The sequence below is a fragment of the Euprymna scolopes genome, chromosome 46 (assembly GCF_053919585.1).
Source record: "Euprymna scolopes isolate OS-2025 chromosome 46, ASM5391958v1, whole genome shotgun sequence".
NCBI classification, from domain to species: Eukaryota; Metazoa; Mollusca; class Cephalopoda; order Sepiida; family Sepiolidae; genus Euprymna; species Euprymna scolopes.
In genome coordinates this window covers 181,557,543-181,568,371 of record NC_136527.1, presented here as the reverse complement: position 1 = coordinate 181,568,371, position 10,829 = coordinate 181,557,543, and the positions used below count along the sequence as shown (strand labels likewise).

General features: G+C 35.4%; 2 non-coding genes across 2 annotated transcripts; both read right to left on the bottom strand.

Annotated features, from left to right (window-relative positions):
- Positions 1-464: 464 nt before the first annotated feature.
- Positions 465-627, bottom strand: LOC145271684 (U1 spliceosomal RNA). Its single transcript, XR_013866078.1, has one exon. It is a non-coding gene; the product is annotated as a U1 spliceosomal RNA (small nuclear RNA).
- A 5,327-nt stretch (positions 628-5,954) lies between these two features.
- On the bottom strand, positions 5,955-6,116 carry LOC145271719 (U1 spliceosomal RNA). Its single transcript, XR_013866104.1, has one exon. It is a non-coding gene; the product is annotated as a U1 spliceosomal RNA (small nuclear RNA).
- Between the last annotated feature and the right edge of the window lie 4,713 nt (positions 6,117-10,829).

Genomic DNA, 10,829 nt, shown 5'->3' with positions numbered 1-10,829 from the left:
TACATGCAAATTCTCGTGTTGCTCTATGGTTAATCTTCTCTCCAATTCAAAAGACATTGTTTAAAAATTAACATCTTTTGTTTCAAAAAAAAAAATTAGAAATCATACATTACATTATCATATAATGACAATTAAATTGTCAATTTATTTTAATATTATCATAATAAATAGTTCAGAAATTTTGTAACAGGGTTTATGTCCACATTGTATATCGAACGAAGACACTTTCTGTAGCTGTAGGCGACAGCTAGACGAATTCCTCACGATTAAACGTTGATTACATTTACATGCAAATTAGATACAATCAGAACGTTGGAATTGAAGTGGATAATAAACTGGTCGAGAGAAATGGCGTATTTCTTGGTATTACAGAGATTAAGGGTGATTAAGCGGAGGGAGTACAGACCTACGAGTGAGATGTACTTGGAAGGAATAGGAAAGGATTTCTGATTTTGATTGTATTATCAGGGTAAGCGCGTACGCAGACCCCACACTTTAAAATAGCACGTCCGAATCGTCCACATTTGGGAAGATCGCAAAGCTAAACCTAATCGCAGTACAATGGATGGGCCTCGCTCTGGGGGAACGACCTTAATGATCACCGTTATTCCTACGTAAGGTAAGGCTATTTATTTGCTTCCCCACTGAGCAAATTAGGCACAAAGCCGTTTTTTAATGTAGAGAGAGAGAGGGAGGAGGGAGGGAAAAGAGAACCGGGCCTTATTTACGTCATGTAAGTAGAATTTTTTTTATCACACTTCTATACTTCGGTTTTTATATCACACTTCTATACTTGCCACCGACAAACACCAATAAAAAACTAAAATACCTCCATATAAGTCTCACCAATATCAGTAGATCAGAACTTTTTTCATTCACTAATAACAATAATCTATAACAAAGAATTTACTATCATTTAAACGTACCAACATTTTTACAAAATACCTCAATTCTTAACAAAACTTACATTTTACTGTAATATTCAATGTCAAGGTCGTTTACATGTGAACAACATAAATTCATAATCTTTTCAATGAGAACAAATACAAACGAATGAACACTTTTAGAATTCAAACCAAAGCACTAACAAAAACAACCACATATTTATGTAATTAAATCGAACAGTGTTGTATGTCATGAATTGGCACTTCTACAGATTAATCAAGACATTAAAAAAATGAAAATATTGAAAGAAAAGAGTTTTAATTTACGCACCCGTTATGGAATGAAGTTCTCCGAAAAAATAACTTAATTTGATCAAGTATATATATTTTTTACAGAGGAAAATCAAATTTTAATGAAATCGATATATTATCGCCATTTGGCTATTTAGGGACACAAGTAGGGATGGCTTTAAATGAATGATTAACAAAGGACCAAAATGAAAAAAATATTTTTTAAACTTTGTAAAATAATTGAAAAAACAATTATCTAAGTATTTTCTGCTCTTGTTTTAAACGATGATTGGAGTTGTCTCCCCTTTGTATTACTCGATCGATCTCATTAAAATTAAATCTTTTCAATGAGAACAAATAAAAAACTGCTTGATCAAATTAAGTGATTTCTTTTTTCATGAAAACTTTATTCCATAACGAGAACGTAAAATATAATTTTTTTAATATTTTCATTTTTGATGCCCTGATAAAAATGTACAAGAACCCATTACTTATAACAAAGCATGGATGAAACAAAATTAAAAATTACTATCTGAAGAGTTATTTCCCCTTACATGAGCAGTAATTTAAAAAATGCCAATAGACGCTATATATTTTTTTCATATGTTAATCTCTAGGTGTATCAGAATTTGGGGAGGTGGGGGAATTTTTACACTCCTAACACGAAACTGCGAATAAAATATAAAAATAACTCGTAATTTCTTTTTTAAAAGTGGGTTGTTTATTTTCTTTAAGGATGATACTTCCAAAATAAACTATCAAAATTGAATAAAAAGTAATAGAAATAGTATTTTCTTATTTTTTAAAAACAGTAATGAAATCAAGTGAATTTTACGAGTTAAGTATTTTTCAATTTTTAAACTTTAAAAATCTATAAAAAAATTTCTATTGATTAAATTCTTACGATATTTTCAGGGTCAATGTGAAATATTATGCTCTTTTCAATAAACTGAATATAATATTTAAGACAAACGTTCTTTTTAATTCACGCCCTCGCATTTTGAAATGTATATTAAAAAGTAAATAATTAATTTACACACCAAAATTTTATATATCACAAATTGAAGATAAAAGATCAATAAATAATATATACAAATTTAAAACAAAAAAAGTGTTTTTTTAGTAATTTACCTGTAAAGTCCGAAGTTTAAAACCCTTTTTTTTAATGATCAGGTAGGCGTTTGGCTATAGGATACTTTGAGTAATAGTTAGCTATGATTGACTTCTGTGGATATCAAACAGGTCTGTGCCAACTACGTCCCATGGCTTTGTTAGGATGTCATGTTGCATTAGCGTCTCTTGCATTTGGGAAGGCTGATGCTTTTGACAGATACTGCCTGACTTTGTGAACTGTTCAATGTTTTTGTTTATGTTTACCCAGTGAACAGTGTCCTTGGCAAGGAGTTTTGTTTTCTCTTGTCCTAAATGAGAAGCATGTAGCTGTTCTAATATGTCTTTTTGAAGTGTCTGAGGGATGACGATTTGTTGTCCTTTGAGGGCAATTGAGAGCTGATCTCTTAGGCCCCAGAACACTATAATGTCAATGGGCAGCTGCTAGATTGTCTCTGGCCATCCCGTGATGATGGTCTCTCTCAGCTGGTTAAGCAGATGATCCGCTGTCGTACACTGTCTTAGCTGTTCGATGTAATTAGTGGAAAAACGAACTGTATCAACCCGGACATCAAGTTCCATAGGGGCCGCATTACAAGATGGTGGTAGGCACAATAATCCATCAGCCAATATATTGTCAGATCCCTTGTTATATGTGAGCCTGAAGTTGTATCCTTGGAGTTTTATTAGCATTCTTTGCAGACGTGCCGGGGCTGAGGTGAGCGGTTTGTCGATGATCACAGTGAGGGGTTTGTGGTTTGGAAATTGTGGCTATAAAGGTATGTGTGGAACCTGTGTGCCAAATACGATGGCCAGTAGCTCCAGTTCGATACATGCGTATCTCTGTTCTGTCTGTGTGAGGCTCTTGCTAACATATGTGACGGGCGATAGATTGCCATTCTCATCTGGTTGTAGCAGAGCTGCACCGATTCCATGTAAACTCGAATCACAGTGCATGTATATCGGTTTTTAGGGTCAAAATAGTGGAGCAGGGACGTTTCGGATACTTCACTTTTTATCTTTTTGAAAGCTTCCTCATGGTGTGGTTCCCACTGGAAATCAGAGTCCTTGCGTAATACGTCACGCAACACTGCCGTCTTGGAACTGAAGTCCTTTACAAAACGAGACAGATATGTCATCATACCCAAGAATTGTTGTAGTTCCGTCTTGTTATGTGGTTCAGGCATTTTCTCTAGGTACAGGTACATTCGCCGGATCTGGTTTTAATCCGGTATGTGTGTACAGGTTTCCAAAAAAGGATATTACACGGCATTTGCTGTTGCACTTCTCCGAGTTCAAGGTAAGGCCTTCTTCAGTAGCGACCTTCATGAAATGTCTTAGATTTTCGTCATGTTCCTGCTCTGTCGACCCATATATGGTGATATCGTCAGCTATACCACAAGCACCAATGCATTTCTCGAGTAGTCTGTCCATCTCGAGTTGGTAGATGTCCTGACTGACGCACAAACCGAATGGCAGTCGTTCAAAACAATATCTTCCAAATTGTGTTTGGAAAGTTGTTAGCGACTGACTTTCAGGGTCGAGCTTTATAGACCAGCACCCAGACTTAGCGTCGAACTTTGAGAATAATTTTGCTTCTGCAAATCGGTGGTTGAGCTCCTCGACAGTTTAAATTTGGTGGTATGGCTGTATGAGAGCTTTGATTAGCGCTCGTGGGTTTAAGCAAACCCTAGTTGTGTTGTCACGTTTGATGACATAAGTGAGAGAACTTACCCAGTTTGTGGGTTCGTTGATGCGGCGAATGAGTTCTTGCGATTCCATCTTTTCGAGTTCCGATTTGATTTGTCCGCGCTTGGCTATAGGTGTCCTTCTCTGTGGGTCTATGTGGCATGGTACATTGGGGTTGACAACAAGTGAGTGTTCCGAAATTCACCAATACAGTCAAATCTCTTAGGGTATAGATGTATTAGGTCAGCTACATTATTGATGGGTTGGTGCTAGGCTGAGATGGCACAGTTCGTTGTCACTACCCTAGGAGCCACTGATGTTGGTATGCCCAATATGACTGTCCCTGGTACATCAACCACATAGAATTGGGTATCCAGCCATGGGCGGGTTTATACTTGCACCTAAAAGTTGTGGTGCCATAACAGTTTATCCTGGTGATGTTGTAGGCTGTTAACAGACATTGTGTTGAGGTGAGTGATCCGGGCATTGGGTTTCAAGCTTCATCTATACTGCTAGGGTACATGTTGCGGAATATGCGGATAGGCAATGTATTTGCTTGTGCCCCTGAATCTACTTTCAGGTTAAAGGTACGAGTGCCTGGGTGGTCCCTTATCTTAATGCTTAGATCAACAAATGCCTCATTTCGAGGACCTTTCATGTTTGCTGACTTTTCCGCTGTTAGTTGTGATGGAGCTAAAGGTGAGGTTCTCCATTGCCGTGCCTATGTCAGTCATGGCTTGGTCATCGTGTTACGCGACGCTGTTTATTTTCTTGCCAAACTCCCATTTGTTTGTTATGACTGTTATGTCAGGGCCTTCCTTGTTGTCTCTCGGTGTTGTGCTTCCCTGAGATGCAAACTGTAGCCCAGTGACCTGTTTTTCCATATGTGTGGCATATATCATTTTTGGCAGGGTAGTGTTCTTAGCCAAAACGGTAACTGCGTCCACAATATTTGCAGGTTTGTCCGCGTTTTTCGTCAATCCCTTGCCACTGGTTTGTACCACGGCTTATTGCGGCTATCTGTGGTGATTCCTGTAACTGGTAGAGCTGGTTGACATACACTCCTGAAGCCTCGTGTGAACAGGCTAATCTAACAGCTTCCTCGATTCTGTAACCCTTAGGTTTGTTTAACAGTTCTTTTTGCAGTTCAAGTATTGGCGTGCTGGCAATTAGTAACTCGACGAGACGTTCGTTTAATTTGTCGGTACTGAAATCACATTTTTTTTTGTCAATAGTCGACATCTGTTGATGTCGGTTGTTTCATTTGATCTCTGCTGGTATTTTCCGAGTTCCAGTCTACAAACGCGGTGATTTGTTGCCGGTTCTAGCTGCTCTAAAAATGCAGCAAATATTATTTGTGGATCCTTGCGATCATCATCCGACATCGACCAACTATTATACCGGCGTAAACCGTCTTTGCCGGTCGCGAGAAGTATTAGAGGGGCTTTATCCTCGTGTTTCGTCGCTTTGACTGTGAAGTAAAGTTCCATTCGTTGTCGAAATAGTTTGAATGATTCGGCAATACATGTCGTGCACCAATCAAAACTTGGGACTTGTAATAAAATTGTGGCCATTGCGATAAGAAAGTGTAAAGAAAAAAGGAACAGCTAATTTGTGTGGCGTGGGCGGTTAGAAAAAAAGTTCATTCAGCGAGAGATTAAAAAAATCGTTTTTTTGTTGCATTCTTTTACTTGCTGTTTTACCGTTTTTTATTGTCTGTGACGTCATAAGATTGTGTGTTGTATGAAAGAGTCTATATAAAAGTTACTGAAACGAAAGAGCAGCGCTATCATTACAATTTACATGCAAATTAGATACAATCAGAACGTTGGAATTGAAGTGGATAATAAACTGGTCGAGAGAAATGGCCTATTTCTTGGTATTACAGAGATTAAGGGTGATTAAGCGGAGGGAGTACAGACATATGAGTGAGATGTACTTGGAAGAAATAGGAAAGGATTTCTGATTTTTATTGTATTATCAGGGTAAGCGCATACGCAGGCCCCACACTTAGAAATAGCACGTCCGAGTCGTCCACATTTGGGACGATCGCAAAGGTCAACTCAACTGCAGTGCAATGGATGGGCCTCGCTCTGAGGGAACGACCTTCATGATCACCGTTATTTGTTTTTTGGTTGGTAGCAGAACGTGAATTAATTTGATTCGTCAGTTCTTAGCAGCATCGTTTATAAATAGAATCGTCCGACTGTGTGGGATCATACTCCATTAGAAGCCCAACATATTGCAACAGTAAGTATAAGTAAGTCTAGAAGTGTAAGCCATTTTGAATTTATAGTATAAATTTCGTTTTGGTCTCTTGGTCTTATTGGATTCCAGGACAAGAATTCATCTTGTCTGGTGGGGTATCTAGCTTATTTACGTAAGGTAAGTATAATTTTATGTGGTGCCAACCACGGTTTTTATATCACACTTCTATACTTGCCACCGACAAACACTAATAAAAAGCTAAAATACCTCCATATAAGTCTCACCAATATCAGTAGATAAAAACTTTTTCATTCACTAATAACAATAATCTATAACAAAGAATTTACTATCATTTAAATTTACCAACATTTTCACAAAATACCTCAATTCTTAACAAAACTTACATTTTACTGTAATATTCAATGTCAAGGTCGTTTACATGTGAACAACATAAATTCATAATCTTTTCAATGAGAACAAATACAAACGAATGAAAACTTTTAGAATTCAAACCAAAGCACTAACAAAAACAACCACATATTTATGTAATTAAATCGAACAGTTTTGTATGTCATTAATTGCCACTTCTACAGATTAATCAAGACATTAAAAAATGAAAATATTGAAAGAAAAGAGTTATAATTTACGTACCCGTTATGGAATGAAGTTCTCCGAAAAAATAACTTAATTTGATCAAGTATACATATAATTTTTTACAGAGAAAAATCAAATTTTAATGAAATCGATATATTATCGCAATTTGGCTATTTAGGGACACAAGTAGGGATGGCTTTAAACGAATGATTAACAAAGGACCAAAATGAAAAATATTTTTAAAACTTTGTAAAATAAATGAAAAAACAATTATCTAAGTATTTTTCTGCTCTTGTTTTAAACGATGATTGGAGTTATCTCCCCTTGGTCTTACTCGATCGATCTCATTAAAATTAAATCTTTTCAATGAGAACAAATAAAAAAAACTGCTTGATCAAATTAAGTGATTTCTTTTTTCATGAAAACTTTATTCCATAACGAGAACGTAAAATATATTTTTTTTAATATTTTCATTAATTATAACAAAGCATGGATGAAACAAAATTAAAAATTACGATCTGAAGAGTTATTCCCCCTTACATGAGCAGTAATTTAAAAAATGCCAATAGACGCTATATATTTTTTCATGTTAATCTCTAGGTGCATCAGAATTTTTGACACCCCTACCCCTAACACGAAACTGCGAATAAAATATAAAAAAAAACTCGTAATTTATTTTTAAAAAGTGGGTTGTTTATTTTCTTTATGGATTATACTTCCAAAATAAACTATTAAAGTTGTATAAAAAGTAATAGAAATAGTATTTTTTTATTTTTTAAAAACAGTAATGAAATCAAGTAAATTTTACGAGTTAAGTATTTTTCAATTTTTAACTTTAAAAATCTATAAAAAAATTTTCTATTGATTAAACTTTTACGATATTTGCAGGGTCAATGTGAAATTTTATGCTCTTTCCACTAAACTGAATATAATATTTAAGACAAACGGTTTTTAATTCACGCCCTCGCATTTTGAAATGTATATTAAAAAGTAAATAATTAATTTACACACCAAAGTTTTATATATCACAAATTGAAGATAAAAGATCAATAAATAATATATAAAAATTTAAAAAAAAAAGAAGTGTTTTTTAGAAATTTACATGTAAAGTCCAAAGTTTAAAACCCTTTTTTTTAAACCACGTTTTTTTTAGATGAAACCTTGGTCCTTGCTCTTTTAATTGAAAAAAAAATGATCTTAATGTTTAAGGTCTGTATCCATCCTTTTGTATGCTGTAGCGTAATTGATGTGCACGATCTGGCCATTTCCTTTTTAAGGAATGATTTAATATCTGCGTGCACATTATACAGCTCCAAACATCGAAGTATCCAGGAATGAGGTAGACTGTCAAAGGCCTTTTTGTAATCAATCCAGGCCATTGACAGATTTATTTCTCTTCTTCTGCAGTCTTCTAGTATTGTTCTATTTACAAGGAACTGTTGTCTTGTGCAAAGTTTTCCTCGTACACCTTCTCATTTTCGAGGTAATCGCCAGCAACCAGATGGTCGTATGTTGCATCAGCGATTATAACTGTTATCTCTGTCGTTGTAAGGCAGCAAATTGTCGATATTTGTTTGCCATGTGGGTGTCCTCATTTTTTTAGAATAAGTTATGTACTACCTACAGTAAGCCACTCAGGCGGTTCATCATCACTACTGATGATTCTATTGAATGCCTTGGCATAGTGATGATGAAATGTGCTCACTTCTTTCAGCCAGAGATTTGGTTTGTGGTCTATTCCTGGGGTCTTTAAATTACTACATTGAGCGACATTCCTGCAGACAGCTTCCTTAGTAATTATAAGAGCTGTCATCTTTTTCCTTGTTCTTCTCTTTGTTTTCTGATGTAATTTAATGCACTCATAGAGTGGCCTCCAGAAGTGTTCAACTTCCTGAGTTACTGAGGAGCTCACCTTTATTTCTTCTTTAACGAGGCTCCTATAGACCATTCTTGGATTTGTTGCAAAAAGTTTATCCTTTTTCCTTCAAAGTTTTTGGTTTTATTTTTTATTTGTGCAGCTAAGGCTTTTATTTCAGCTAAGGCTTTTATTTCAGCTAAGGCTTTTATTTTAGCTAAGGCTTTTATTTCAGCTAAGGCTTTTATTTCAGCTAAGGCTTTTATTTCAGCTAAGGCTTTTATTTCAGCTAAGGCTTTTATTTTAGCTAAGGCTTTTATTTCAGCTAAGGCTTTTATTTAAGCTAAGGCTTTTATTTCAGCTAAGGCTTTTATTTCAGCTAAGGCTTTTATTTCAGCTAAGGCTTTTATTTCAGCCTGATGTACTAACATCTTAGCTCTTAGCTGTGCTTTGTCTTGGAGGGAATAATAAGTTTTCAACTTAATTACCTTCTTATTTAGTTTTTTTTGCCTGGAGTTTCACAGGATAGGAATTAAGATATCTGGGCAGTTTCCTTTCGGATTTTATTTATTTTCTGTTGGAGTTTTCTTCTCCAAGCTGAATTATATGATTTAGTCTTAATGTTTCTTCTTTTACTCTCTTGGTGTTGAAGTAATAATATACCATGCTGTTTCGTATGTTTTATTATTTATTTTACTCAATGTGGCATAAATGCGAGTGATCCTTCTGAGGCCATCATTGACTTTCGAAACAAGCATCTTGAAGGCTTTATTCATATTAAGTTTTAAATGTCTAGGTCGATCTTCAGCAGCCAGACCCAGTACCATTTATATCCTGCTTACCAGCTCTTCCTCTAGTTCCAACTGGTCCACGTCCAGTGTCACATGTTGGCATGACTTCCCACATTTAAAGAGTATTGGGTTTGTTGGGAGTGATTCCTGTGGAGATGTTGCATTATTTGATGAAGTGATACATCGGGTACATTTCTGGTTTGCTTTTGGTAGTCATGTAAGACTTGAATTCGTTGACATTGTCTCACTGAGCTGTGTGAGGTGAGAATTTGTTGTAGTGTCTTCTTGATTGGTTTGGCAGATCTTGGGTATAGAGGAGATTGCTGATTGGGCAAGTGTCGTTTTCAGCCATTTCATGGACATCCTTTTTTAGCTGAGATATTTGAAAAAGACATTATTCTAAAAAAATTAGACTTCCGACATCTTTTTTTATTGAGATATTTGTTCCACAGAAAAGACATTATTCTAAAAAAATTAGACTTCTGACATGTTAACTTTTTTTCTTCTTAATCTCTTTCTTCTTTGGGCAGTGGTGCTTAAAATAATTTGCCATTGCTTACAACTTTCTGTGAGTTTTTTGGTATTTTATATATGCGTATTCCATTGACTAAATCAATGTCCAATTTTCCTCCCTATTCCACAGAGTTTGGGCAAATTCAGCAGTGTTAGATTTGGTAACATCAATTGCTCCTTCACTAAAAACTTTCTTCTTAATTGCCTCTCTAACATCTTTTGGGAAATATTTATGTTGAAAGTTAATTCTTAGATATGGGTAGTGATGTTTTTTCTTTTGTCAAGGGATAAGATTTTAATTGAGCCTCAAATACTGTTTTTCCTCCCCCATTTTTGATACCTTAAATATGCGAAACAGTGGAAAATAATTTTCCTCTCCTCAAGAAACCAATTTATTACTTGATTATTAATGTCTTTTTATAGTAGTCTTGGTTTGCTCTCGCCGGATTTCAGGACTAGAATTTGACTGGTCTTATATAGTGTCCAGCTAAGTGTTGATACTTGTGGCAACACACCTAGGAGAAGATGCACCGTTATTTTCCTATTACCCAGTGCTATGCTTAGGAAATCCTGCAAGTTTGTTGATTTACTTTTATTTTTAATTCCCAATTAAATTCGAATATGTGATCAGAGTTTACTTCAAATTGAAAATTAAAAGTATCCTTATACCAGAGTTCCTGGTAAATCTCTGTACAGAGAGACAAAGACACCCGGGATTTGTTTCTAGTAGGCATTCAATTCTCCTCAATGTGAGTTCTCCTATGTGTAACGAATGTTGATGTTTGAGAACAAGAATATTTAGACACTTCACAAGAAGGTGGGGTTTCCCCAGTGTGAGTTCTCATATGTGTCACTAATGCTGAGTTTTGAGAACAAGACTATCCACACACTTTT